At 45.1% G+C, this 27,331-nt stretch overlaps 1 protein-coding gene across 10 annotated transcripts in view; it reads right to left on the minus strand.

Moving 5' to 3' along the window:
- LRRC7 (leucine rich repeat containing 7) overlaps nt 1-5,642 on the minus strand; it is a 287,543-nt gene extending 281,901 nt beyond the window's left edge. For 9 of the 10 annotated variants that reach the window (XM_077333350.1, XM_077333354.1, XM_077333346.1 and 6 more), the window contains exon 1: nt 4,864-5,642. The gene's annotated coding sequence lies outside the window, so the exon portion shown is untranslated. The remainder of the gene's footprint in view (nt 1-4,863) is intronic. The other variant, XM_077333353.1, reaches the window with a different exon arrangement.
- Between the last annotated feature and the right edge of the window lie 21,689 nt (nt 5,643-27,331).

A 27,331-nucleotide genomic window follows, 5' to 3' on the forward strand; every position in this document is an offset into this window, starting at 1 on the left:
CTGAAGGAGCAAGATAGATCTGAAGCATGCAACATGAAGCATGCTGAAAAATGTCAACTCTAAGAAAAATACACTGGGGCAGCTTTAAAAAGCCAAAAATAGTAAAAGGAGCACCAGTAACTTTTCAAAAATCCCTCAGTGGCTGTTGCTAAGCAACCATACTATTTCAAGTTTGGATCTGTTAGGCAGTGGGAGGGGGCCCAGCCCTTTTCAGGCCTATTCTAGCCTCTGAGGGAGGGATCCTTGGGGTCATACCTGACAAGGGTTGCCAAATTTCTGAAGATTTTGTGGTGGCAGCTGAGGACAGCAGCGTTTGAGGAAGGGAGAGGCCTCAGATATAATACCACAGAATTCACTCTTCAAAGCAGACATTTTCTCAAGGGGGACAGCATTCTGTTGTCAAGGGTTCAAACGTAATTCTGGGGGATCTCCAATGTGGTGCAGCAATGAAGAGCTTCAGAGTAGGGTCTGTGAGATCCAGGTTAACATCCCCATCTTGCTGTGGAGGCCACCTGGGTGATTTTGGGCCAGTCACATACTTTCAGAATGGTCTACCTTGCATGATTGTTGTGCAGATAAAATGAAGGACAGAATAATGTAGATTGTGTTGGGCCTCACTGTGGAAAGAGACTACAGTCTTTCTCAATAGAGGCTGCAAGGGGAAAGGAGAAAGAAAGCTGAAGACAGGAAGAAAAAAAAAGCTAGGTTGGGTGCTGAGTAAGAAGGTGATAGGATTGCTAACTCCAGGTCAGGAAATTCCAGTTGATTTGAAAGGTAGAACCTGTGGAAGATGGGTTTGAAGATGGGAGGAATCTCAGACAGGTATAATATCATATCAAGCTACCCCCACCCCACCCAAAGCAGGTCTTTCCTTCAGAAGAACTAGAGTTGCCAACCTTCAGGTGAGGGCTGGAATTACAGCTGCTGGAATCACCCAGAATTACAACTGGCTTTGGCATATGAAGTATGTGGTATGATTCCCTGCTGAGCTTGCATCCCTCCCCAAACTTCACCAGCTCAAGACTCCACCCTGAAATATCCAGGTTTTTCCCAACTTGGAGCTGGCAACCTTAAAGAGAATTGATCTCTGTAGTTGGGAGATCTATTATGATTCCTAGAGAGCTGCCACAGTCACTGCTGCAGGTGGGGGAAGTAGGAAGCAGGTGGGTGGCTGGGAGAGTGATGGGGAAAGAAAGAATGATGGGGTAGAGTAAAAAGTAACAAAAAGAGAAGAGAGTAAGAAAAGAGGTAGCAGGAGGGTGAAAGAATGTGAGAGAGGGGGCTAAATTTCAGTGTTAAGTATATTGAATTAGGGAAGGGGAAGCAGATAAGTGGTTGGAAGTTTTACAGCTATATACATGGTTAGTATGGTACAGCTTTTAGAGTATGGCTTCTGATCCTCACTTGGCTAAGCAGTTCACCGGATAAACTTGAGTCAATCTCCAACTCTCAGCCTAATATCCTCTCATTTTCTCCTTACAATACCTTGCAAGGTAGAATTATATTTGACATCCTGAGCTCTAGGTGAAGGAGCATCAGCTTTGACAATACCATATCTAGTTGACAAGCAAGATGAACCACAGGTGATTATGAGTTCAAGTGTAGTTCAAAGTATGGTTTACCTGTCCTATATATTCATTCCAAATATGCACATTTGCATTGCCTCTATGCCTTTGTATAACAGATAACAGAAATTGACTTTTTGGGATTGATTACTAAGCACTGGTCATCCTAATATGAAAGTGCCTTTGTTTAAAGTTCAAAAACATCCCATCTTAGTTGTACTGGCTACAATTATGATTGTTGGGGTGTATGTTCTACTTCTTGTGGAAGAATCCAGTTCTATACAAAGCCAGATGTTGATAGGCATCTAGATGTGGATACAATGGTACATTAAACATTTTTTTAAAACCTCTGTATTTCTTCATTTCCCACCAACTGAGGATAAATGCTCAAAATCAGGAAAAAAACCCCTGTGAATCCAAACTGTTCCTTCTCAGATCTTGCTTGGGACTTCAGATTATGTTTCCTGATTTTTGTTGTTATTATTGCTTCTTTGCTGCAGGTGTATGTATATGTAGGTGAAAGGCAATTGGCATGCTGCCCCCCTCCTCTTTGAACTCACTCGAAACCAAAATATTCTTACTTAGTTTTTTGGGGGGAGGGGAGCTGTCCCTATCTAATCTAAGGTTATAAAGGTCAAATACTGTAGAAAGAAACTTCCCCCAAAACAGCAGCAAAAGCAGCAAAAAGAGAAATAATTTTAATAATATTTTAAATATGAAATATTTAAATTTAATATTTAAATTAATTGGAAACTAAATTATCTTGACATGAATTTATTTTAATTGCAACTGGGGGGGGGTTCCTCCCAACAACATCTACTCACACATTCCTGAAGTACACATGTACCAAACTGATACAGTCAAGATAATATGATCTGTAGAAAAGAATTTTAATTTGCTTTAGAAGCCAGAGCAGCTAGATGGTGGCACTACACTGAGATTTGGATAGTGTGAGCCTTTTGGTTTTAATAGACAGGCAGGGTTACAGGGGCTAGGAAGAATACAAATTCCCCCCCCCCCCCAATGCTATAACATCCTGGTCAGCAGATAATGGTGGGGAATGGAGGCAGGAGTGGGGAAGTTTCAAGGAATCTCACATTTATTATTGTAAGAGATAAGAGATGAATGCTAAATGGTAAAGCATGGTCACGATTAGAACCATTTAGACAGGCAGGGTTACAGGGTTACAGGGGCTAGGAAGAATACAAATTCCCCCCCCCCCCAATGCTATAACATCCTGGTCAGCAGATAATGGTGGGGAATGGAGGCAGGAGTGGGGAAGTTTCAAGGAATCTCACATTTATTATTGTAAGAGATAAGAGATGAATGCTAAATGGTAAAGCATGGTCACGATTAGAACCATTTAGTATGTGTTAAAAATAAAATTTCAAGAAAGAATTAAGGTTAGTACCCACTGGAAAATTCCATAAAGTAAAATGACCTTCCTAAGCCTTAATTCACAGCTTCAGTTAGCAAAAAGGACATTACAGTCATAGATATTTTCTCTGGCTAAAATAATGTCTTCCACCATCTTTATGGTGTACAGTCACTCCGTTTTATCTGACAGCTAGTGTTCACTCTTTATTCCTCAGTTAAACAAGGAGAATAATATTTCCCTATATATTTCTGATTTCCTGTACTACTAGAGTGGTCATTGAATTTCAGAGAAGAAGCTTCATCAGTTGATATGAGTATAGATCAGATTGACATAATGGACTATATACATCCTTAACAAGGACCTGTTAAAACCAAAAGAAAACCTACCTACACCTTCCTGGGAGTAGTCAGAAGCAGGCAGCTGAATACAGTTACACTGATGCAAGTACAATGCAAATTCAACTAAATTGTACATAATGACAAGCACACTGTGGGCGTTTAATGAATAGGGATGGCTAGAAAGGAATTGCAAGTGAAGTTAGGTTACAGCATTTCTCCCTCTCACATACAGACACAAAAGAGAAATCGTTCTGAGTCACAATCACGGAGGGGAGATGGGCTTCTTGGTAGGATGGGTTGATTGGAAATGGTTCAAAATACTTCTGGTCACACAGAATGGATAGGATCGTTTTTCTTTAAACTCACACATACACATTTTCATAGTACCAATAGGATGACAAGAGGAGAGAAGGCTTCACGACCACTTGAGTTCAGCAAGTACCGTGATGCCCACACAACATTGCAGAGCGATTTCCAATAGGTACGATCTGAACTGCATTGAGATCAATGTCATTCTAGATCCTCCCATTTTCTTTTTTGCACCTCACTCTTCCATTAAGTGGTGAAAGTGAGGGAACCCCTAGGCTTCTTTGTAGGCAGCAAAAAAGCTATAGGAGATTTCTCCTGTTTCTCCCGCCCTCCTTGAATTCGGCATTGGAGCTATACAACTAAGATCATCCAGACATCCTAGTATTTTTTAAAAGCATCAGAACTTCTATCACCAACAATCACACTGTAGAGTCTAGATCCTGCAGAACCTTAATATACTGCCAAGCTCCCTGCCCACAAGTGCCCAAGTGGGAGCAAAAATTGCTCCAACCAAAGGGCACCTGCCACGTTGATCGCCTCCTCATCTACCCCACCCCCTCTAAACCTACAAGTCTTAAGCAGAAGGAGCTACAATTTAGCCACTGGGGGAACTGGAAACCACACTCCCTCTCGCTTTTCATCTTTGCAGTGAGCGCTTCTTTTCCCTAGCAACCACTGCACTTGATCCGGTTAACACCAGCAGCACCAGCACCCTAGGGCGCTTATTTCACTCCATGGCTCAATCCACCACAACCGCTTGAGCAACCGTGCCATCCGCCACGGAAGAGCAGCAATCTCAAAGGAAATCGAAAAAGCCTAGAGAAAGAAGCCACAAAGAGCTGCTTCCCCCAGCCTGGCTCGCGGTTTGCCCATGCAGGAAAGCCGGGGCGTGCGGCGCTTCTCCGACTAACACACCCCTACGGCAGCCAGCCATAGAAACAGCAGCCCCTTCCCCACCAGCGGACGCAGCCCCGGCACAAACGCTGGCACTGCAGGGTGGAGAAAAATGTCCATTAGTCTCCGCCGACTGCAGAGATTATCAGCGGGGACTGCGACTCCTACAACGAGATTGGGGTCCGCACTCGATGGGGATGGGAAACGGAGGGGGCGAATCGGGCTTGGGCAGAGAGGTGGTGGTCTCCCTTCCCTTTCGCAGCCTCCCTTTCCCTCCCTCCCTCGCCCCGATTAGACCATGATGCGGATACCCTTCAGGTGAACATCTGGGTCCATTGCATCCCGCCCCCCCCCCCCCGAAGGGCTGGCGAACAGGTACCTTGTCAGCTGAAGTCTCTCGGTCTGCCAGTCCGCCAAGGCAACCCCCAACAACGCAAGCTCTTCATCCAGTAAATCCTTTAGGAGCCGGCCGACGAGCGGAGAAAGGGGGCTCCTGCCGCCGCCGCCACCACCACCACAGCCGCGGAGACGGCGATGCAAGAAACGGGGGGGCCGAACCGCCCCCCTTCCCAGCGCATCTGTCAGTGCGGGGCGCAAGAGCGAGGCTCCACAAGGGCATGCCGGGAAGGCGCCTTCACATCTCCATGGCGACGCCGGGGCACGGGCAGCGCTGAGGCGGGGGTGTCGGCTGAGCAACCCCCCCTCCCCCCCCCGGCCCCTTACGGCTGGGCGCTGGGGCTCTTCCCCGGGAGTCAGGGCCGCCTCGGGGCGGCAGCTTCATTCACACGCGCGCTCGCCTTCATTTCCAGGTGCAATGGGTGCGGGAGAGGGCAGGCAGGGCGGCTTCGGCAGCGCCCTCCAGAGCAGCCCGGCCGCGGCACCCCACAGCCAAGCGAGGAAGACCACTCCGCCGCCCCGTGCCGCGGGGCAATCTCGCGCGTGCAAGCCCCTGGGCACCTTCCACGGGGCGAGGGGCGGGCGTGAGCCTTGCAAGGGGGAGGGGGAGCCTCCGGCTTCGACGTGCTTCAGCTGCAAGGAGCAAAGCGGCTCCGCCAACGCCAGCCGAGGGGAAGAGGGAAAGGCAGCAGCCGCCCCCACAAGCCCCGCGTCAGAGCTCCGGCGGCCGCCGCCTCTCCCCGCGCTTCCCCTCGCTCGCTAGTCCGCTCCGGGAAGGAGTGGGCGTGGGAGTCGTGAGCGAGCGCCCCGCCCCCTCCCAGCTGCTCCGCACGTGGCAGCCGTGGCTCCGCAATCCAGACGCAAATGCAGAGACCCCGCCTCTTTCTCCCTCCGGCGCGCGCCTGGGCTCGTTAGTGACTGCAGCAGGGTGGGCAGAAGGCATTATGAGGCGCAGTCCAGAGCACGACCGGACATGGGGAGAGGCAGAGGTGGGCATGGCGTGCTTGCATGGTGCTGATCAGGCCGGCTTATCCATGAGGAATAGGAGGCACAGTGCCTAGGACCTGGGATACTTTTAGGGTCTCACGACAATGTGTTAATTTCTTTTAAAATTAGAAGGGGGTAAATAAACTTTTAGGGTGGAAGAATATGTTTTAACTTTTTTTTTCTTGCATCAGAAACAAATGGAATGAAAATCAGTGGGGAAAGGTTGGCGTAGTTAAAGTTATATAAAATATTTGTAATATGGTTCTCACAGGAGGGGCCTATAAATGCGAAAGTACCTAGGGCGCATGAAAGTCATAATGCAGCCCTGATACTGATGCTGCAATACCTTTCCCACACAGGTAGATTTTCAGCCACTGGTCTGAGAGGTGGCGAGAGAAAAATAAAGCAAAAGAATGGCCTTTGACCAGCACGGTAATCCAGGAAAACCTGGAAGTGATATCATACTTTTTATAGAAATTGCCAAAACCCCCATGAATTTACTATAGCATTTAGGCCAATTCCTAGACAAGTATGGTACAACTTCCTGGAAAATCCAATACTGGCTGTTGACCTACCAGATGTCCTGTTGGTTGCCGTATATACAATATCTTATGGGTGCTTCATTGCAAGGATGAATTGTCCATTGTGACCCTAGGAAAAAATAGTGTCTGAGTCTGACTGTCTCTTCTGAGCTCCCTGCCCAGCCACTGCTGCCCTGCAGAAGTAGATGATAGAACATCAAGGCTTTGTTCCTAGCCCCACCTCAGCCTCTGATTCTTGTACAACCAGCTTAACAGCCAGGGCTAGTTCCAGGTTTGGGAACCCCTGGGCAAAGAGTTCCCAGAGCCCTCTCATCTTCTCACTTTCCTCACTCTCTTTCTCCACCATCTGCACACATGTCCTTTTCCTGCCCACTGGTAAACACTTCCACTGCCAGTGTTCACAGCCAGGTTGCACAGCCTGCAGCCCACTGCTCTATGGCATTAACAGTGTGGGAGCATAAGTGGTAGAGTTCTAGCATGCATATGTATGCAGGGAGGTGACAGTAGACATCACTGGCAACTGCCCCACCTCAGGGTATGCTGACTCTGGCCCTACCATCAGTGATTACGTTTGGTGACACAATCGGGAATGATTGCCAGTTGGACTGGTTGAGTGAAGATCATAGAATCATCATAGAGTTGAAAGGAATCTCCTAGAACATCTAGTCCAACCCCCTGCTCTTCGCAGGAAACTCACAACCCTGTTGCTCATCCACTGTCACCTACCACCCCCTTGAACCTTCACAGAACCAGCCTCTGATGATCCAAGGGAGGCAGCCAGTCACAATTATGCATGACTAGTCTCAGCACTATGTCAGGTGAAGGGGCATAGCCCTTTTTCATTACTCAGCCTGCCTCTGTTTAACTTTGTGCCACATTTTGAAGGGATAGAAGCCCATTAGAAGGCTTGCATGTTATGATGGTGGTTTGGTAGGAAGCAGGCCTCATGCTTTCAATTAAGTGGGTTATAAACTGTTCTTGTGATTCTTTAATCTTGTTCTGACTCTGAATCTTGTTCCACCTATTGTATTCCCCATGTCTGACAAAATTAATTGAAAAGTTACTTTCATTTGTCATTTTCACAAGTGAGTCTAATAGTACATTTTTGTCCAGTCAATTCCAGATTCCTACAGCATCCCTGCTAGTTATTTGTGTTTGCATTTGAAGACTGCAATCTCACAGCATTAGACATAATGAGTCACTGTTTCTGAAGAACCTCCATATTCTTTTTGTACATCTCCATTTTGCAAAAACTGAGCATGATTAGTGTATTTTCATAGACAACACTAAAAATGACAATGAGCTAGTGTAAATATTAGGTATGTATTGGCAGGGCAATTTAAAACAAAGCTGATATCTGAAAAGACTCTGGTGTTCATCTTTCCAATTACTGTCTTCTCCTCTTTGCTACCCATCTTCTATTCCTTTTCCTCCTTTCCATTCGTATTTTTGTACTCATTGCCTTTCCCCTTTCCTGAACAGAACCTTTTGTTTCCTGCATCTTTTTTATTCCCTCAAAATATACCCTTGTACTACCATGTTCTTTTATTCTTCATAGTCCTTACCCCCAAAAGGTATATCAATCCCTGTGGTTCAGGGCATGAGCTTATGTGTTTTAAGAATAGGAATTGTTCTCTGAAGGGAAGAATAACCACAGGTCTCAACCAGACTCAGGTTGTCAGATCAAAAGGTCAAAATAGAATCTGGAACTGTCTGTTCTCGGCCCCCTTCCTGATGATATGAAAGAATCCTAGATTTTATTCTTAGCACTAGCTATAATGCAGTGCCAGGCATGAAATCTATCTCTCCCTTCCCCCTCTGCCCATGCATACAAGCAGGTAGTCTTGCTCCAGAGGAAAGCCTCACTACAGGAAGACTCGTCTTGCTGCTACTTTTGAATAGGGAGTTGCGAAATCTTGCACTAGAAATGGTGGTGTCAGGTGTTAAGCAGGGGTTTTTAAGACCTTCAGGAACATTCCTATTCTTAGACATTACTGTGTTAAAGTTGCTCAGATGCTTAAAAGGGTGAGATCAAATGAATACCACAAACAGCATTGCCAAGGGAAGCATGGTACTGATTGTGAGCAGCAATAGTACACATGCTAGCCTATAGGTGCCCATAACTCTGGCATTATTACCTTCCACACATCATTTAGTATTATGGTGGATATAACTACCACTTACAAAATATTGAGGTTTAAATGATGAAGAATGTGATGTTTCTTGCCATAAAAAGAGAATTAATGAGAAACCATTGGTAGTAGCTGTCTAAAAGTAAGATCCCCAAACAAAACACATTTAATATCTTTTATGAAGACCAATAGAAACATTGCAACGATGTATAACATTTTGAGTTCTCCAGAACTCTTGATCAGGCTATATGTTTGTTTGTTTATTTATTTGTTTGTTTGTTTGTTTAAAGAGAAGGTGGAGGGGGAGATGTTTTTCAGACCATTATGGGAAGACGACTGCTGTGCAGCTTATTTGGGACTAGTTTCAAAGCCCATTTATAAAAATGGGCTTAGAAGGGGGAGAGGGCAGAGGGCGGCCCCCCTCCTGCCAGCTTACCGGAGAGTAGGCAGAGGGATAGGAGACGTGGTTCCAGGCAGGGGCAGGCTCAGCAGGTCCTGGATGCGACAAGGCGGCTGGTGTTCCCGGCAGAGGGGCGGAGGAACGGGCTGCATCGGCTGGACGGCTGTGCGGGGCTGCGGCGCAGCATCAGCGCAGCCTAGAAAGGGCAGGGTTGTGGCTGGGGACGGCAGAAGGCTGAAGGCGTCAGCAAAGTGGGCTGAGCAGGGGCCGCAGTAAAGATGTGGCTCGGGCGGCCCCCCGGCGGCGCGCGTGCGCGGGAGACGGCGGGATCGGCAGGAGGCGCGCCGGTGGCCCTGGGCCGGTGTGGTGTGCAGGTGTCGACGCGGCGAGACATCGGCGCGTAGCAGGGCTGCAGGGCAGGCCGGGCGCGGCACCGGATGGAGTGACAGCAGTGCGAGATGGAGTGAGCAGGCTGCGGAGGGCGTGCAGGCGGACGTTCTCTGGTGGGTTGGAAAAGTAGGGGTGTGGCCGTGAGGGGTCTGTGGGCGGGGGAGTTTTGGGGGGGTGGCGTAAGAGGGGGGAGCAGAGGGACGATCGGCAGAGGGGGGAGTGCGGCAAGCTCAGTTGTGGGTGGGTGGACAAGTCGGGGGGTTTTCTGGCCGGCTCGGCAGAGCGCAGACGGGAGGATGGGCCAAGCAGGCAATAGACTCCTTGGGCGGTGAGTGACACTCGGAGGGGCAAATCAGGAGCTGCTTCGCGGCTCATGATTCGCCCCTCCGAGTTTTTATCACGGACGGAGCCCACCCCTTTCTCCTCCCAACTTGCCCTTAGGGCTTTATTTATACCGCTCCACAGGAGCGGTTACAGATTACAGATGTTTCAGAACATATTCTGATAGTGTTGGAGGTTGCATTGAAGCCATCAGCAAAAAGGAGTAAAGAGAACACAAAATAAATTTGAGAATACAAAAGCCAGCAGTTAATAAAACAAAAAAGATATTTAAGATGAAAACAGTACCACTACCAGCAACCTGCGAAACATTGGAAAGGTGCCAATTTTCGCTTTATCCATTCATATTCTTGAAGAGCTTAGAAGAAGAGAGCTGGGAGGTTTAGTGTTTGGAAATGTCAAGAAGAAGATACCTTGCCTTTATTTTTTAAAAATGCTGATGCTAGCTATTTTAAGCAGTTTTTTATAACCATTTTTCTAATGTCTTCCAGGGCTTTGTGGCTGTTATAGATTTATCACCTTTGGTATGAAGCAATTCCTGGTATTTTTAACAGAGCAATTATTGCAACTGGCAAGTTATCCTACTGCAAAAAGGTGGTTACTTTCCTCCATGGAATGGTTGTCTTGAAATGCCTCATAATCTGCTAAAATCCAGGAAATTAAATCAGGCATTTCATTTCCCCCCTGAACTATTTTTATTTTAATTTGGGCATCCACCTAGGATAATTTTCATGTATTCATTTTATACCTCTTTTTTATTGCCCTAAGTATGGGCAGTTTTTTAAAAAACAAATTGTCTTAAGAGAAAGATTTGTTACCTTATATTTGGATAAACTGTTTGGTATCATCTGTGACCACCTATGCTGGAGTCAAGATGGTGGAGAGAACAGTCGCTCACAATGAACACTCTGAGGTTACATACTAAAACAACCCTCCAGTGGCTCTTATGAGGGCTGAACTGGGTCTACCATCCATAAAAGCACAGATTAAACTAATCACTATGAAAAACTGGCTGAAATGTACACGAATGAATTCTGAAGTCATCAGCAGTCAAAACCTAGAGCTCACTTCCATTACTGATAGAATCCATCTAGAGTACATAAATAGTATTATGTTACACTACTCTATCCCAGACGATCTAATCAGGCCTGGAAGCTCAGTAAAGGAGCTCCGGAAATGGATCTATCAAATGGATGCAGTTCTAGATGGTGATATAATTGCTCGGTCCAGAGCTGGTGTCGTCTGCAAACTTGATGAGTAGTCCTTCCACCCCCTCATCTAGATCATTAATGAATGTGTTAAAAAGTACCGGACCAAGCACCGAGCCCTGAGGTACCCCGCTACTCACCTCCCTCCAGTCTGATGAAACACCATTGACAACAACTCTTTGAGTGCAGTTCTCTAACCAATTCCCTATCCACCTAACTATCTGAAAGTCCAGATTGCAGTCCTTCAATTTATCCATCAGAACATCATGGGGAACCTTATCAAAAGCTTTACTAACATCCAAATAAACAACATCAACCGAATTTCCACGATCCAGCAAACCTGTCACTTGGTCAAAAAAGGAAACCAGGTTGGTCTGATAGGACCTGTTGGAGACAAATCCATGCTGACTTCCTTGGATCACCAAATTGTCCTCCAGATGTTTTCAGATCGCTCCCTTTAATATCTGCTCCATTATCTTACCCACAATAGAGGTCAGACTCACTGGGCTGAAGTTTCCCGGGTCATCCTTCCTCCCTTTTTTGAAGATCAGAATAACGTTTGCTCTCTTCCAGTCCTCCGGGACATCTCCAGTCCTTAAAGAGGTTCCGAAGATGATGGACAAGGGCTGTGCAAGTTCTCTGGAAAGTTCTTTGAGCACTCTCGGTTGCATTTCATCCGGACCAGGGGATTTGAACTCATCCAGTGTAGCTAAATGTCTCTCGACAACCTCTCTATCCATGTTAACCTGCCACCCAGACACTATCCTTTGGCTACGGCCATCTCTAGATGTGCCTAAACACTTTGACCTGTGGGGAAAAACAGATGTAAAATATGCACTAAGCCTTTCTGCTTTCTCTGCATCTTCCGTTAGAGTTTGTCCATCCGCACCCAACAGTGGGCCTATTGCCTCCTTTACTTTACGTTTGCTCCTCACATAACTGAAAAATCTTTTCTTGTTACAATGGGCTTCCCTGGCCAATCTTAGCTCACTCTCAGCTTTGGCCTTTCTGATGATTGATCTACAGTGCCTAGTAACCTGTAGGTACTCTTCTTTAGAGCTCTGTCCTTCCCTCCATTTCCTGAACATTTTCCTTTTCTTTCTTAGTTCCTCTTGAAGTTCTCTGTTCATCCAAATAGGCTTCTTAGAGCTCCTGCAGTGTTTTTGTCTTTCTGGGATAGTCATTGATTGAGCATGTAATAGCTCTTGTTTGAGTAGCGCCCACCCTTCACATGCTCCCTTCCCTTCCAGCATTCTCGTCCATGGTATGACACTCATCATGTCTCTGAGTTTATTAAAGTTTGCCCTACGAAAATCCAACATCCGCGTCTAGCTACAAGCTTCCTTGGCTCCTCATCTCAAAAGGAATTCTATGAGGACATGGTCACTTCCCCCTAGGGTCCCCACCTCCTTCACCTTATCCACCAACTCTTGCCTGTTGGTCAGTATTAAGTCCAGTATGGCTGAACCTCTTGTGGGTTCATCTACCATTTGATAAATGAAATTGTCAGCCAGGTAGGTCAGAAAGTTGTATGACTGAGGATGCTTCGCAGAGTTTGTTTCCCAGCACACATCTGGGAAATTGAAGTCGCCCATGATGAAAAGGTCCTGCTGCTTGGATATTTTCTCAAGCTGCTCACAAAGTGCAGCATCCACATCCTCTCCTTGGTCAGGCGGTCGGTAGCAGACACCAACCACCATACTGTTTGTTTACCCCTCGCTTATTTTCACCCAGATGCTTTCCACTGTAGATATGCCCTCCTTCACTAGAATTTCCTGACAGGTAAGCCTTTTCCTCACATACAGTGCCACTCCTCCAGCTCTTCGATCTATTCTGTTTTTCTGAACAGTTCATATCCATCCACCATTACATTCCAGTCATGAGAATCATTCCACCAAGTTTCTGTGATGCCCACTAGATCATACCTTTCCATCATCATGAGAAATTCCAGCTCTTCCTTCTTATTGCCCAAGCTTCGGGTGTTAGTATAAAGGCATCTGAATCCTTTTACTTTTGGTTCCCTATGAGCTGGCCTTCCTGGTTGGGCTGCCCCCGATCGGTCTCCTTCCTTACACTCCCTATGCTGAACGTCTCCTTCCCCTTGTGGCTTCAGTTTAAAGCTCTCCTGATGAATCTCCCCAGGTTCCTGCCAAACACATTCTTCCCGAACTTCGATAAGTGCAGTCCATCAGGTGCTAGTAGGCCTTCCTCAAGAAAGCCTATCCCTATTTCCTCATTTAAGGTTCCAATCCTTACCCATAGCAGTGCATAGTGGTCGGTTCTCCCATCTCCCCCTATCTGAATGCATCTGCAAATGTGATAGGGGAGTGATTGAGGACCTCACACACTATGTAATGGACTGCCCCCTCTATGATGAACCAAGAGGAAAGTTTATTAAAAGAATACTTCCTATCACCTCAGGCCTCTCAAAAACTAAGTATATAATCTTTTTATTGTCTGATATCGATGCCTGCATTACCAACAGAGTTGCACTGTTTGCTCTCGCAGCCAGGAAAATCAGGTCCAAATTGTGCAATTAGGATTAAAACCCTAATCATTAAGGTTCCTTTTATCTGTGTAACTTTTTATTACTTTTATTACTCCCTGTAATTTTATCAGTTTGATGTCTTAATTTTAACTGACTTTTGTACTGTACAGTCAATTTGCTGGAAATGGCCAATGGCCGACTAATAAACTAAATCTGAATCTGAATCTACTAAAACACCTAAAAATGTCCACAAATTGGATTAAAATCATGAACAACAAGGGGGGAAGAAATACAAAAACAGAATGTGAGAAGAAGAGAATCAACAAGTGCCCAAACTTTCCGAAGCCAACTGATTCTCCGGTCCACCATTATGGGAAGAGGAAAGAGTGTGAGAAAGAACCTGGTCACTGCTCACTATTACGACCATATGCTCAAATAGCTCCAATAACATCACCACAGTGATGAGGACATTTAGAATGGTGTCTGATCCACCTCACTGAAGAGGCTATCATGGGGACCCATCTACTCCTGTGTTGGTCTGGAACTGTTGCAGATGTGCATTTCAGCAACTTGGGACCCTTATGAGCAGCACCATCTAGTATATCGCTGGGCTGGTCCTCACTTTGGCTGTGTTCTCAGATCTGTTAGGTCTGCCTCTAGACCCGATGGAAGGCTGTAGGACATGGGCACCAGCTTGGCTGGCCCACCTTGGAGCATGATGAGGACCAGCAAAGGAGGAGAGATGCCTGGCCTGGTAGACCCATCCAGAGTCTTTGTGCAGGTCTGAGGAGGACAAGTGTTCTGCCTGTTCCTCCCGACTGCAACCAAAGTTTGGAACTTGGAGTGCTGAGTGCTGCAAACAGAGGGCCTTAGAACCGAGGATCTGTTGGCTGTTGACTCTGCTGGTGGGCAAGTGGAGGTCCAGCCACTACTTCATGGGCTGGAAACTTACAATACAGCCTCGGGGGGAGGGACAGTTGGGACCCCTATATTGCCAACCTAACCTCCACTTCCAACCAGACGACAAAGAGCAACTGAACCAGCAGGACATTCCATCTGAGTCAGATACGGCTAAGACTCTGAACAACATACAGATACAAGATACCCCTGGGACATTTATAACTACCTTTATTTGGCTGAGAGAGAGATCTGTTCCTGTGACCAAAGGGATGCTTTTTTACCCACCCAAGACATCTGCTGTGAAGTTACAACTTTCATCACTGCAGACCCATAAATACCAACTTAAAGAGGAGAGAATTGCCATCTCTCCAAAAGTCACACTTTAACAGTTGAGCAACCAGTCGGTCAAAGAACTGGATGTTAGTCCCCTGAAGAAAAAGGGGCCTTTAGAATTATTTAGCTCCACCCAGCCTGAAATTCTTGTAAGGTTAGCTGTTTAAATTTATAAACAGAGTTTTCACCCATTGTGAGAAGACCAAGCAAAGGAAACCTCTGGGATATAAAACATGAAATTGTTGATTAGTGTACTGAACAATATTGTATTGGGGAGGATGGGAGGTAATTGATTTGTGGAGCGGGTAGAGATTGGGGGAGTGGAAGGACAAGGTGCGACATGGACAGCAGTGAAGCTAGCCAAGGGCTGGGAATCCCAGTGATTGAAGGTCGAGGGAAATATAGTGATGGGAGGAGATGTTTAAAATGATGGGATATAAGATATGGTAATGCTCACACTGCTTCTAATGCTCACACTGCTTCTAATCTCCATCCCATCCCATTGGTAGTGGCAAGGGAGATACCTTCTCTGTGACATTGGTGTTGTGCAATGCCAGGACCATAAATAATAAGACCACAACCTTGCATGATTTCTTTGCAGGGCAAGATATGGACCTAGCTTGCCTGACAGAAACATGGTACAGCAAGACAAGACAGTTGCCCTAAATCAACTTGCTCCACATGGGTTTTCAGTCCTCCACCAATCTGGAGTGGGGGCAGTGCTAATCCAAGAATCTTTTCCTTCCAGGCATTCCCTGTTCCAGCAGCCCCAGGAATTGAATGTATGGGTCCCATGTGGGGCACAGTGGAGAGTTTGGCCATCTTCCTAGTAAACTGACTATCTAATGCACAGGCTAATGCTCTGCTGAGCTTCCTGGAGTTTGTCACTGGTGGGCTATGCAGTTCTCCTGATTATTAATTCTGAGGGACTTCAGCATCCATGCAGAGATGACTGATTCCTCTCAGTGTTTGGACCTAGTGTCAGCCATGGTAATACTGGGACTCTCCCAATTTGTTGCAGACCACACCCTGAATTTGTTCTGTGAAATGGGGATAAATTTCAGTCCAGTCAATCAACTAGGGTACCATGGATGGACCACTTCATACTGCCCCCTCCCTTTGTAGGCATATTAATGCTTGTCCAGGGAGACCTATGAGTCTGTTTAGGTTCCATAATGATCTGTGAGATCCAAAAAACCCCAGTGACTCAGTCAGTGAGCTAGTGAAGGATTAGCATTGCTAACTCTCTGAAGCAGCTCCCTAGTATACTTTGGAGCCGTGCATGTGAAAACAGGAACTGAGATGGCTAGAGCCAGCCTGGAGGATAACTTGTGACAAAGCATCAAGAACATCTTATAAGATGCTTAAGAATGATGGCCAGTCTACCCCCCCACCAAAAAAAAAGAAGATTCCTGACTCAGTAGACCCATATTAGTGCAATGCCTTAAGGCAGATGTTTGTATGTTATTAATGCAGCCAAAATGAGAAAGAAACAAGGTCGATTCAATCACTATAGGTTTTAATGGTGGTGGTTATAGTGGAAAGTGCTATCAAGTCACAGCCAACTATTGGTGACCCCATACAGTTTTCAAGGTAAGAGATGTTTAGAAGTGGTTTGCCATTACCAGCCTCTGAACTTTGTAGACTGATTCAAACCACTTTAAGAAATATCCATTGTAATGTATTACAGTATTATAAAGTACTAGGGGTAAAGCCCGTTGTATCCAGGAATACAACGGATGCTAGAGTTTGGTGGTGGGAAGAGGGCCAGAGACTGTGAAGAAGTGGCAGAATTGTGGGAAGACCTTTAGAGGTGGGAGTTCTAGTCTGATTGGGCAGCCAGTGGGTGGATGACCAATCAGAGGCCTACAGGCAGCAATGATGGACCTGATTGGCCCATAACCATTAACACCAAACTCCTCCCAGGAGTTTTTTATTTAAACACTTTTATTTAGACACTCATGGGTACAGATGTTATTGACACTGCTTTGTTGTAAACTGGCCTGAGCCCCTGGAAAGGGTGTTAAATAAAATTTGCTCAGTGTTGGTCTGAAGTAGCACAACAAAACATGAGTTCATTAGCACCTTTAAGACCAACATAGATTTATTCAAGACGTGAGCTTTCATGTGCATGCACACTTCCTCACTTATCTGAGGAAGTGTGCATGCACATGGAACCTCACACCTTGAATAAATCTTTGTTGGTCTTAAAGGTGCTAATGGACTCACATTATCTTGTTGTTCTGTGGATTTAGAAGGACATAACTCTGTTTCAAATTGTACTGTGTGTTATCTTTATTAAAGATGCCTACAAAATTACTTAACATGGATTAGTTATCCATGATACCTTTTAACTCCCATGGCAAGATGATAAAAGTGTGGCATTTTTCTGCCAACAAATGTTTATGGATGTGAGTTTGAATATTTCACTGGGGCATGATAAAGTAAAAAGACAACTTGAATAAAATATGTTTTTTATTTAAGTATTCATAAGGATTTACTCTCTGAAATAGGAAGGATTCTTGAGACCACACTTCATATTATTGCTTTAGATATAGAATATATTATATGCTGCTCTGGAGATTCAGTATTCCTAACTGAATTAGCATATGCCTGCATTTGTTGGCCCAAAAAGACACAATTATTAAAGGTTCTGCTACATGAAAGATAGTATGTATCTTAGCAACCACCAATTCTACTAGTAGGTTTATAGTAGTCTTACACAGCATTCACAAGGGTTTAAAAAAATTCATTTCTTACTAGCAAAGCTCATCACTGAATTGAAATGAGTTTCTTGATTCTGCAGTGCATACTATTCTATGCTGTATAGCTATAGCCAAACACAAGTATGCAGCATGTATCTAGCATGCAGTGCAGGTTTTCCTCAGAGCAACGCATGGAGAATAACAATTCAGCTGGCTTGCTTCCTGCTTGTGTTTCTCTCAAAGTAAGATTACCATTGAGAACAGAAATACATACTCATCCTGCCCTGTCTTCTTCATGTGTCACTATAGTAATTTTAATGCAAAGTAGCCTGTTGCAAATGACAGCCACCGCACACTAGCATGATTCTAAATGTTTCATAACTCCCTAGTTACATCCTGTTTCTTTTATGCTACTGGTTTCTTTTATACTATTTTTATTCTAATTCTGCTTATTTTTTTCTGCCATTTAGTCGATTGAAATCATTTATAAATCTCTGCTTGTTGCCATCTCAATAGGTGATTTTCTGGGGTTACCAGCCTCCAGTGGGACCTGGAGCTCTCAAAATTACAGCTAATACCCAGTCTAAAGAGATCAATTCCCCTGGAGAAAATGGCTGTATGGAAGAGTAGACACTCTTGAGGGCCCACCACACCCTCCCCAGACTCCACCCCCAAATCTCCAAGCATCTCCCAACTTGGAGTTGGCAACTCAAGAAATTTCTGGTGTGCATTCCACTGTCTTCCAGACTTTTGGGTGGCCCTGTAAACATTTTTTTCATTTTGCTCCTCTGAAACTAAAGATGTCTTTTTGTGCATCCCAGTTTAGGTGGGAAGATCCAAAGCTTCGCCTCTCTTTCACATTCTATGTATTATATTTCTTATTTTAAAGTGACATTTAAGTTCTTAATTTATCTAGCATTTCTTTCCAAAGACCTAAGACATCCTTTCTTCACATTCCTTTTTAAATGTCCTTTCCCATAAATTTTAGTTACAAGGAACAAAAGTTTGGGAGTCATTCAGGACAACACCTGCCTGGACAAACAGCACTGGAAGGTTAATCAACAGCAGAAGAACTACTTGAGAAAGGCAATTTAAAATAGACAAACAGGCAGAAAGGAGAGGTTAAGCAGCCTATTTCACACACACACACACGCATAAACACTTTCAGTTGCAGCAAAACAAAACAAAAACAGTAGGTGAAAGAAGCATTCAGGTTCCTCCAATACGCTGTTAAAAGTAATAATACATTTTCAGAGTTGCATGTTTCAGATTGAAATCTAGATGTGTAATGGGTTCTCATGTGTTTGGAAGGCATATTCTGTGAAAGAGATGTTCTCTGTCTCCTAGGCAGAGTCTGCACTTACTTTCTTTATTCCATTGTCAATCCTGTTAAATTCAGATCACTTTGCACTTGGGTCTTCTTCTCCCCCCCCCCCATTGAAACAGGAAAATGTTCTGCACGTGGTTAGGGAGGCTCAGAAGAGGGGGGGGAGGCAAATGGAGACTCTTTCTCTGTTTTCTTGAAGGGGGGAGAGGATCCAAGAAGTCAGAGGAGGGAGGAAAAAATCCTTTCTTTTCTTGAAGTGGGGGGTAAGAGGATCGAAGAAGGCAGAAAAAAAATCCAAGACTAACAGAAGTTGAGAGAAATTAGGGGCTTCTCCTTTAAGGCAAGCATGTCACATGACCAGGTGTAGCCTATCAGAGGTTCTCTACCACGGAACTTTCTTTCCCAAATGGATATTGAGCATTAACAGCACTCTGAGATATCGTACAATAAAGGTAGGGTCACTCCGGATCAATCCTTGCTGCAGAAGGAAAATTTAAATAGCCCAAAATCCAAACGGAAATTGCATTCTGTGTAGAGCAGTGGTCCCCAACCTTTATTAGGCTGGGGACCGGCAGGGCATCGGGCCGCGCCCGCAGGGACCGCGCGGGCCACGCCCACGAGCCGCGCCCGTCCAAGCCCGTGGGCCGCACCCGCGAATCGGGCCGCGCCCGCGAGCCGCGCCCGGCCGCGCCCGCGGGCCGCACCCGCGAATCGGGCCGCGCCCGCGAGCCGCGCCCGGCCGCGCCCGCGGGCCGCACCCGCGAGCCGCGCCCGGCCGCGCCCGCAGGCCGCACCCGCGAGCCGCGCCCGGCCACGCCCGTGGGCCACACCCGTGGATCGGGCCGCATTCCCTCTCCCCGCCTTCCCGCAGTAAGTAGCTTCCCGGGCCGCAAGCTTGCGGCCTAGGAAGTTTTTTTACTGCGGGGGGGGGCGGGGAGAGGGAGCCGCGGCCCGGCGCCATGGCCTTTGCGGCCCGGCGCTGGGCCGCGGCCCGCAGGTTGGGGACCACTGGTGTAGAGGGCAGGGACTGAATCAATCTGGGGTTGGAATAAAAGCTCCATGCAGTTTACACCCTACTTGTAATTGTACTACAGTCTACAGGAAGGCTTGGATTTACTAGTAGTTTCTGTGAACAGAAGGGATCTCCACTGAGGAATGGGGATATCCTGAGAGGAGAGTCGACAAAAATCTCCTCTTATGCAGTAATCCTCCATTTGATGTGAAGTACAGCCATATGAAGAGCCTCTTGTGGCGCAGAGTGGTAAGGCAGCCATCTGAAAGCTTTGCCCATGAGGCTGGGAGTTCAATCCCAGCAGGCAGCTCAAGGTTGACTCAGACTTCTGAGGTCGGTAAAATGAGTACCCAGCTTGCTGGGAGGTAAACAGTAATGACTGGGGAAGGCACTGGCAAACCACCCCGTATTGAGTCTGCCATGAAAACGCTGGAGGGCATCTCCCCAATGGTCAGACATGACTCGGTGCTTGAACAGGGGATACCTTTACTTTTTACAGCCATATGAAAATGTAAATTTGTATATATGTGTGTGTATGTACTTGAAATATGAAATAGTCATACAACGTCTTTTAATCATTCTACTAGAAAGCACTGTTTCATTTATTAGAAGACAGCAAATTCCTCATTAATATGGTACAATATTTCATGTAAAAGTTCAGGTAAAGCATTCTTACTGGGTTACGTTTTTCATTTTATTCCTTTCTCTGAAGGAACGGAAGACTAGATTGTCCCATCAACATTATTTCACTGATCCAACATAGTATTAAGTCAAGGGAGGCAGTGGTGCTTGGCAAGAAGCCTTTTCCCTGGCAGCATCCCCATACAGGCATTATTGCCTGTTTATCCAAGTAAGTAGAACTCAGAATATCCATATATTTTGGATATGCCACTTTCCCCCTGTGCACACCATCTGTTTAGTATATGTTATCTTTCATTGGGCTGAACAAATGCTCTGTTATAGCCTATGGGGACAAATCCGGAATTCAGAAAAGGCAGACTGAATTGTAGTGATGAAACAGTGAAAAGGCAGCATTTAATTGTAACATATCCTTAGGTGTTAAACAAGAGTAGCCTAAGCAGAATCTATAGCCTGTAAATATATTGCATTTACACATTGTTATATATTGTGCTTTAGAAACCCTTTACAATTGGATTTTCCTGTGTATATCGGACAACCCAGGAAGTAAACAATTGCAATAAAACAATGATAGCTTAATATCCAACAATGTGTTGGATGCAGGCTATATTTCTTTTCAAAAAGTTGACACAGCCTAGTGAATCTAGCCCAACACAACCCACTCATTAATGAACAGTGGCAAACCAGAAAGGGGCTGAACTGAGCTGAATCTGAATGGAGCCGAACCTATGCTGAGTATTATTACATTAATGCAAATAAATCTTCCTGTTTATATGTAATATATGCTTAAGTATACAAAACTAGTAGTACAGTTCCATGTAAATATATAAAAGGGGAAATGGTCTCTGCACATCAGATCTCTCTGTGTTACATGCTCAGTCAAGCAGTTGCTGATACCACTATATACTACTAAGAATCCTGGATAGATAATTTATGGAAGTTCAGATGGTATGTTCCCAGGTCTTCAGACTTCAGGGCAGCCTCAGTTATGTACAGTAAGATATATATTTATCTTTTTCTTGCTTCAGTACTGTACCTGCCTCAAGAGGTGAAAAAAATCCCCAGCAAGCTCCTTTCAGATAAAAGACTGTGCACTTACTAGAGAGTCAGGACTTAAGAAGTACTACCTGATGATTAGCCTCATCCGCTTAAAGCTACTACGCATATACTTAGCAAAACCTAAGATTCCCATTCAATTATTGGTGTTAACTAATTTAAAAATCTAGTGCACAGTCCCTGTACTTATTTTGATTAGCTCTGAATTTTATATAATTCTGTTTGATCCTATACATCCTGCATTTCTTGGCCCCTTGGCCCAGCTGGGTTTTTTTATCCATCGTGGCTAAAAAGTCTATCTAGAAGGGAGCCACTGCATACCACTTGAAGTAGGCTCTGGTCCACCAACACATCTTGCGGGATACATTTTTGTTCGTCTCTATGTTGCCACCAGACATTTGTTTATTTTTGTTCCAGGTGAAAAATCCTCTATTCTCTTTCTAAAGTTTTGAACATTTTTAAACCAAGGAACTTTGGATTTAAGTTTCTCGAGCAGCATCCATCCTATCTAGATAGTACAATGACCACTCTTTAAATGGATTCTTCAAATGGCATTATGAGTGAGTGTTGGGAGGAAAGTGTTGGGAGGAAAAAGGCATGTTTGAAAACTTGGGCACACCTATAACAATTAATTTGAATTCCGATCATAGAAATGGTCCAATAGTATATTATTACCTTCCCATGTCATTTTGTTAACTGCTCAACTAGACTTAATACGTTTCTTCTTAGGATCGATGGATCAATTTCTATCTCACTGTTCCTTTAAGGAGCTCAGGATGTCATACATTGTTCGCCTAGTGAACTTCATGTCTGAATGGAAATTCGAATCCACACCCGCAGGGCTTAGTCTGGCACTGTAAACACTACACTGTACTGGCTTTCAGTGTAGTAGAATATCATTTCAGCAGCCATATTACAATGCCATGCTAGGAGTTAAAAATTTAGACAGCTGGAAATAAATCAAATGTGCGAAAATGCTTAGATCAGGATGATGCCAAAAAACTGTGTCAATATCTTGTGAACTCTGCCTGTACTCACTCACCAACAAGATCTAAAAGTCAAGTTGCAAACATGACAAGCTTGTATGATTTGAGAAGATTTGGCAGGAACTGGTGTTAAAAATTTCAATGCAAGCCAGCAGTCTGTTTGTGGATACAGGTTACACTCTAATCTGAAAGCAAATGGAGAACTACAGTTTTTTCCATTTCTGGCTTGTGAGGTTTTCAGTTCAGTCTTGGGAACAATTTACTCCTTTCATTATTTTAAGAAAGTATTACTTAAAAAAAATGTAATTATTCAGTAGATATTTTTCTCCCCCCCCTTTTTTTTTCCCTTTTTTTCTTTTTTGCCTGAAATGAATCTTGACATTTTGGAATAGTTTGACGGTAGCACAAAAGGAAAAGGCTTCTACTCAGAACTGTCACAGCAGGCTCAAGAGACATACTAATCACACTTCTGGCCCACCACTCCCACTACTCAGCCAGACACAGGATTTAGCAAAATAACCCTCAAATGACTCAGATCTGTGACTTGCTCTAGATTTCCCATGATTCATGCACTGCTTTTTTTCAATTAAACTTATGTATGCAATACTGTTTGTATCACATATACATGTGCATATACATTATTATCACCTGTTGTTACTTATGTTATCTGTATCTTCTTTCATGTTCCCTGTAAACCACCCTGAGCCTTCGAGAAGGGCGGTATATAAATACAATAAATAAATTATTCAAGAAGAATTATGGCACTCTCTAATAATTGAAGGCGATTTGCAAGGATGACAAAAGGACAGGACAAATCTTCCCTTCAGAACCTTCCCATGGATGTTTTACTTTCTGCTCCAGAAAGGCGAGTAAGTGCAGAGCTTTGCTATATCACCTTCAGATTAGGGATGCTGAATATGTTTGACATTCTTAGTACTATGAAAACACTTGTTTCAGAAGACCACATTCTATAGGTGTAAAAAAAATGTGCAATGCATACACTAATTTTCCTTCTGTATCTCTGCACAGAAAGCACAAAGTTTCTCTCTGTTTTTGACACCAGAGGTTAGAAGGGGACAACTATTTAAGTCCTAGAATCATAGAGTTGGAGGGGATCTCATGGGTCATCTAGTCCAACCCCCTGCACTATGCAGGATACTCACAACCCTATTGCTCATCCACTGTAACCTGCCACCCCCTTGAGCCTTAACAGAATCAGGAATCGGTTAGAGAACCACACTCAAAGAGTTGTTGTCAATGGTGTTTCATCAGACTGGAGAGAGGTGAGTAGCGGGGTACCTCAGGACTCGGGGCTCGGCCCGGTACTTTTTAACATATTTATTAATGATCTAGATGAGGGGGTGGAGGGACTACTCATCAAGTTTGCAGATGACACCAAATTGGGAGGACTGGCAAATAATCCGGAAGATAGAGACAGAGTTCAACGAGATCTGAACGCAATGGAAAACTGGGCAAATGAGAACAAGATGCAATTTAATAAAGATAAGTGTAATCTGCATCTGGGTCAGAAAAATGAAAAGCATGCCTAATGGATGGGGGATACGCTTCTAGGTAACACTGTGTGTGAACGAGACCTTGGGGTACTTGTGGATTGTAAACTAAACATGAGAAGGCAGTGTGATGCAGCGGTAAAAAGGTGAATGCCATTTTGGGCATCACATCTAAATCACAAGATGTCATAGTCCCATTGTATACGGCACTGGTCAGACCACACCTGGAGTACTGTGTGCAGTTCTGGAGGCCTCACTTCATGAAGGACATAGATAAAATTGAAAGGGTGCAGAGGAGAGCGACAAAGATGATCTGGGGCCAAGGGACCAGGCCCTATGAAGATAGGTTGAGGGACTTGGGAATGTTCAGCCTGGAGAAAAGGAGGTTAAGAGGGGACATGATAGCCCTCTTTAAGTATTTGAAAGGTTGTCACTTGGAGGAGGGCAGGATGCTGTTTCTGTTAGCTGCAGAGGAGAGGACACGCAGTAATGGGTTTAAACTACAAGTACAACGATATAGGCTAGATATCAGGAAAAAAAATTTCACAGTCAGAGTAGTTCAGCAGTGGAATAGGCTGCCTAAGGAGGTGGTGAGCTCCCCCTCACTGGCAGTCTTCAAGCAAAGGTTGGATACACACTTTTCTTGGATGCTTTAGGATGCTTAGGGCTGATCCTGCGTTGAGCAGGGGGTTGGACTAGATGGCCTGTATGGCTCCTTCCAACTCTATGATTCTGTGATATATGTCATGACATTTCAGGTATGCACACTATGCAAACTGTGAGAGCAAGAAACACCCCATGCAGCTTACTCGCTTGAAGTGTACATTTTTGCACATACTACGGCCAAGACAAGTCTCCCCCATCCTATATTGGTGTATTTGGTTTTTCCTACCTAAATGCCTACCTCCTTTGCTTTGCAAGCCTGTGCAGAGTTACTCCAGTCTAAGTTCACTGACAGATTTAGACTGGAATATTTTTGCATATGAGTGCACAACAAAGAACTCTAAAAGGTCCATTTAGTTGCTTACGTTTGACTTTCAGGGAATCAAGTTCCTGAGAGTATAGCCAAGATTGGCTAATCTATATCCCATAAGTAGCTTCTTTCCTTTTCATGATAAACATGGATTCAAAGGGGGCAATTACTGTTAGCAAAAAAAGAGAAAGAAATAAAAAAGCAACATTGATCAAATAATGAAAGATAACTTTTATTTAGCACATGGAAATACCAACAAGAAAGGGAAAGTATTGATAAGAAGATTTCTGTTTACAATATCTCAGCAAAGGAAGAAACGAAAGTATGAAATACATGTATCCTTTTCCACCTAATTTTTTATGTATCGTAAGATTTATTTATTTAAACATTTCTATGCCATTTTCCCACCCAAACAGGGTTCCCAAAGAAGTAAACATCTGAACAATAAAGCAGCATTTAAAATAATCAATGAATTAATTCAATTAAAAACCTATAACAGTTACTGGGGGTATGCCAAACAAAACAAAGAAGTCTCCAACCACTGGTGAAGGGAGACAGACCTATCTGGGGAGGGAGTTCCAAAGTTTGGAAATCACAACTGAGAATGACCCTTTATCAGGTTGCCGGCTATCTTGTCTCAGTTGGGGGGTTCTCAAATCAGGGCCTCCAAAGATGATTGGAGTGGTCAAGTAGGAAGAAGGTGGTCCTAAAGGTATGCTAAGGTCAATACCAGCACCTTGAACTGAGTCCAAAGGCAGACTGGGAATGTGGAACAGGAGTGAAATGTCCCCATGAGCCACTCCATTCAGCATTTTGGACACAGCGTTCTTTACCACCTGTAGCTTCCAGACAGCCTTTGATGGCAGACCCATGTAGACTGCATTACAGTCATTTAATCTAGGCATTACTGAGACATACACCACAGTGGCAAGATTTTTTTTCTTGCCCAGTAAGTGTTGCAACTGGCTCATGACGCAAAGCTGGTGAAAGACACCCCTAGCCACCTCTGCCTCCTGCTTATCAAACAGGAGGCCAGGGTCTAGCAGCATCCCCAGATTATGAACCTGATCCTTTAAGGGGAGTGTGACTCCATCTAAAATATCTCACTTCCTGGGTAAAACTTTCCTCCCACCAGTAGAACCTCTGTTTGTAGTGATTAAGCTTCATTTTGTTAGCTTTCATCTATTTCAAAACTCTCCAGGTACTTCATCATGGTTTCCAGAGATTTGTCCCTTGTCATTTATCTCTCCATTGTTGTCTCCAATTCTCTCTCCCTCCCCCCCACCCTCATTCAAGAAAGAAAGAGACTCCTGTTGTGCTTGGCACCCCTCCCCGTTTTGAACTTCCCCAATCAAGTCCAGAACACTTTCTGTTTCAATGAGGATGGGGGAAGATAGAGGAAGACCCAAGTTCAAATTGATCTGAATTAAGCAGGATCCACAATGGGGAAAAAGTAAGTGAATAATCAGCCAAGGAAGGTATATTTCAGAATGCAGATAGACACCAGTTGGCATACATGATTCCATAACTGCTTGAGAACAAAGCCGCGGTCCCCAACCCCCTGTCTGCGGCCCAGTGCCGGGCCATGAAAGCCTTGGCAGTGGGCCGTGGCTCCCTCTTTCTGCCCCTCCTGCAGCAAGAAGCTCGCCAAGCCATGAGCAAATCAGCCGCTAAAGCAGCCGATTAGCCTGCGGCCCAACAAGCTTCTTGCTGCGGAACGGAGGGGGAGAGGGAAGCGTGGCTGCTGGCATGCCAATGGTGCAAGTATACATGCGCGGACCTGCTGCTCATGCGCGTTTGCGCCCGGCGGAGCCACAAACGTACATGCACAGCCGTTCTGCGCATGCATGCATGTGCAGGGCTGCCACACATGCATGTTTGCGGCCCCGTTGGGAGCGCAAACGTGCATGTGTGGCAGGTATGCACATACGCACATGTGTGGCAGGTCCACGCATGCACGTTTGCGCAGCCCCCTGGTCACCCTCTCCCCTCACCCCTTGGCAGCTGTCCATGACCAAAAAAAGGTTGCGAACCACTGGCTTAGACCAGGGGTAGTCAACCTGTGGTCTTCCAAATGTCCATGGACTACAATTCCCATGAGCCTCTGCCAGCAAACTGTGGAGGACCACAGGTTGACTACCCCTGGCTTAGACCATTGGCCTAGCTTGTTATTGTCTTTTTTTACTGGCTGCAGAACTGTGACAGCCAAAGATCCAGAGGGAACATGGAGATCTGTGTGCAGGGGAGCTGCTCTTTTCAATAGTAGGGGATGCTTAGCACATTGTCCCATCTAGCCAATTTTCTGTACAAAGCATATCTTCAACATAATTGATTCCCATTCTTTCTTCAGTAGGATTTTATATTAGTTTATGAGAAGGGCGATCGGGATTTACCCCGGGCGCATTTGCCGCCACGGGGAAGCCCTCGCCTAAAAGGGAACGCGGTGGGACTACAGGTCCCATGATTCCCTGGGGGCTGGGTGGCTGGGGTAGGCCTGGGTGGGAGGGGGTCGTTGCCTCTCCT

This window comes from Paroedura picta, chromosome 4 (genome assembly GCF_049243985.1).
Source record: "Paroedura picta isolate Pp20150507F chromosome 4, Ppicta_v3.0, whole genome shotgun sequence".
Taxonomy (NCBI): Eukaryota; Metazoa; Chordata; class Lepidosauria; order Squamata; family Gekkonidae; genus Paroedura; species Paroedura picta.